Source organism: Priapulus caudatus, unplaced genomic scaffold (assembly GCF_000485595.1).
Source record: "Priapulus caudatus unplaced genomic scaffold, Priapulus_caudatus-5.0.1 Scaffold781, whole genome shotgun sequence".
Lineage (NCBI taxonomy): Eukaryota > Metazoa > Priapulida > Priapulimorpha > Priapulimorphida > Priapulidae > Priapulus > Priapulus caudatus.
This window is the reverse complement of record NW_014577842.1, coordinates 15,470-19,430: the sequence shown is the minus strand read 5'-3', so window position 1 is coordinate 19,430 and position 3,961 is coordinate 15,470.

The following is a 3,961-nucleotide window of genomic DNA, read 5'->3' as shown; positions in this document are numbered from 1 at the left end:
TACTATATATATATATATATATATATATATATATATATATATATATATATATATATATACCGTATTACGTAATGATATACAATAGTATATCACGTCGTATCATGTTGGAACCCACAATGCCCCGCGCAAGCAATAAAATAATATTCAATCCCCATACCTCCACGCGCATACATATCATATTATATATACATAATATATATATATATATATATATATATATATAAGAGAGAGAGAGAGATAGATAGATAGATAGATAGATAGATAGATAGATAGATAGATAGATAAATAAATAAACAAATAAATACATAAAGAGATTATTGTCTGTACGCGCGTTACGCGCGCCATCTATAAAAAAACACACATAAACGACGACGCCGGCGGCGAATCTACTTTCAGGGTAAAGGAGAGATGAACACCTACTGGCTGTCGCGCGCCGAGGGCAGTCAGAGTTTCCTGCAGACGAACGAATACGTCGCCATGTTGGAGAAACAGGAGACGCACACCGGCGGCGACTCGCACTCCGTCTACTCTCCAGTGACGACAGAAGACGTGCGTCGCTCGCTCGGCAACCTGCAGAACGGAGCCGCCGACGACACGGCGGCGACGACGGCAGCGACGACGCTGCATAAAAGGTCCACATCGCGCGGTTCAGCGTACACTCCCGTCGGTCCTGCAGACGCCCTCTCACAGCAGCAGCAGCAGCAGCAGCAGCAGCAGCAGCAAGCGTTCTCCTTCACGCCCATACAGCCCTTCGCGAAGGAGGCGTCGGCGTACCCTTCCCCCGTACCTCCACCGTACAGCCCCTTCGGTGGCGGCGGTGGCGGCGGCAGCAGCGACAGTCCGTTCGGCGGGCGATCCTCTCGCGTTTCGGAGCAGACGAAGCTCTCAACGCAACATTCCGGCACGCCCTCTTTCGGCCAGAATATGCAGCAGCAGCCGCCGCCGCAGGTCGCGTACTCGAATGCGTTCGCGAAGAACACAAACGCTGCGCCCTCTGCCGCCGAGGTTAAAAAGGCGGTGGAAAAGGAGCGCCCTCCAGCGGCCGCCAACGCTAACTTCACGTACATCAACAACGTAGTAAAGGCCGAGTCGGCAGGGGGCGCTAGTAACGCTGCGAAGCCGACAGGGGGCGCCGCGTACAATAACGGATCGTTCGTCAAGGATCCGGTAATGAATGGCAGCGAAACTAAACTTCCGGTCGGCGACGTGGCGGCCCCTGGGGACGGCGTTGCGGCGAAAACGCACTCGAAGAAACAGAAGAGCAAAACGTGCGCCATTTTGTAAACGTCACGCGGTTCGAGCGTCCTCATTGGTCGCTTTTCTCACGATCCCCGGTTCGGTCAGGCATCTCAGAGTACATGTATATATACAATCTCAGGTATACGCATCAATAGTATGGTTCCCAACCGGTCTTCAACTGCACGTTGGGCAAAATGGCGGCCATGGAATTCCGAACGAAAGTTTGTTGTTAATTTGCGCTCGCATCTGCGCGATAGATATGCTCTGTTAACAACTCAGTATCGACCAGTGCGCGCGCGACAAGTTTCGCGAATGCGTTGCCAACAGAGCAATGGCATGTGTTGCAATGGCATGTGCGCGCTCAAGCCCGCCTCGGCATAGCTCACGTGATAACAACCGAAGGAAACGGCGTCGCGAACGAGGCGATGTGCGCACGAGTATCTCAACCCTCCTTTCTCCTCCTCCTCCCCGCTCCTTTTTTTTTTTTTACCGCGCGGAAGCAACTTATGCTTAGTATGAAAACCATTCATAACGAACTTGAATGAAATGCAGTTAAACGTACAAATTGACAATTTCGAGAGATTACTGCGCATGCGCACGTACGTGGCTCCGCCCGCCTCTCCGAAACGATCTGGAATTTTAAAGCAGAGACAGCAGATGGAGTCCGGTGTACACGGCTAACGCGATGTAAAATATGTTTTACCGTGTATATGAAGTAGAGCTTTCCCGATTTCTCCTTCGATTTTTAAAAGTGAGCAATCGATTATCACTCCGCGCTCTCTCTCTCTCTCTCTCTCTCTCGTCGTCTTGCTCTCATCTCATACTCTCTATCTTCGCGGTCTCTCGTCTCTCCTCTCTCCTCTCTCTCTGTCTCTCTCTCTCCTGTCTCTCCTCTCTCTCTCTTGCTCTCTCTGTCTCTGTCTCTCTGTCTTCTTTCTCTCTTCTCTCTCTCCTCTGCTCTCTCTCTCTCTCTCTCTCTCTCTCTCTCTCTCTCTCTCTCTCTCTCTGCTCTCTGTGCTCTCTCTCTTCTGTCTCTCTGGCTCTCCTCTCTCTCTCTCTCTTCTCTCTGTCTCACACACGCACGCACCCACGCGCGCAGGCATCCACGCACGCACGCACACACACACGCGCGCGCACACACATACACACACACACATACACACACACGCACACGCAACACGCACACGCACACACGCACACACACGCGCGCGCACACAACACACCACACACACACACACACACAACAAACACACACACACGCGCGCACACACACACCCACACACCCACACACACACACACACACACACACACACACACACACACACCACGCGCGCGCGCGCACAGTCACACACGCACACGCACAGCGCACACGCACACGCACACGCGCACACGCACACGCACACACTCACACTCACACATACACACACAGACAGACTAGACAGACACACATACACACAACACACACACACACACACCACAACACACACACACACCAACTACACACATACACACAACACACACACACACACACAAACACACACACACACACACACAACACAACACACACACACACACACACACACACAACAAACACTCTCTCTCACACACACACAAACACTCTCTCTCACACACACACACACACACGGCGCGCGCGCAACGCGCACACACACACACACACACACACACACACACACACACACACAACTAGACAGAGGGCACTCAAAGAGAGTGCATACCTCCGCGAGTGTGTAACATGAAATGTGTATAACAGCTGGCGCGCTGCTGGCTGCTGCTGACTGGAGCCCTAAGGCGAGCTGCGCTGACTGGACGCCCTAAGGCGAGCTGGTTGCTGAATCGATCGCGCCAACGCGTGTAACATGCTATACTGTGTATAAACAGCTGGCTCGCTGCTGGCGACACACCACACACGAACACACACACGAACACGCACACGAACACACACACGAACGCACACACACGAACACACACACCGCAGAGCGATTACATTACCTCCCTGCAACTCCGTTGCGCGGAGGTAAACACGGACACACACACGAGAGCGATTACATTTACTCCCTGCAACTCCGTTGCGCGGAGGTAACAAACACTCACACACACACACACACACACACACACACACACACACACACACACACACACCACACACACACACACACACACACACACACACACACACACATACTCTCTCTCGCTTTTTCTCTTTCACTTACTCACTTTCTCTCTGTCTCTTTTACTTTCTTCATCTCTTTCTCCCCCATCTCTCACCGTCACTCTGCCCGCACCCATGAAATGCCGCCTAAACACACGTTTGCATTGTGTTTCCCCATACAGGCACTAGAGGGCGCGCCCGCGTGCGAGAGAGCCAATTCGACGCTCTGAAACCAACGCCCTGTGTGTGGCTGAAATCAAAGGGTGAGGCGGATTGGGAGAAGGAGGAGGAGAAGGAGGCGGAGAAGGAGGAGGAGGAGGAGAAGGAGGAGGAGTCGAAGAAAGCGCGCGAAATCAAAACAAGAGCACAAAAGCTTGCCTCGCCGCTACGCTTATCAATGCAAGTATGATTTTCTAAATATGTACTTGTATAACAACGAAATCACTGCTTTGTAACAATGAAGTTTCTACTTTGTAACAATGAAACTTTCTAATTCGTAACAATCGACAACGTAACTTTCAACAACGTACTACGAACAGTGACAATGCATTT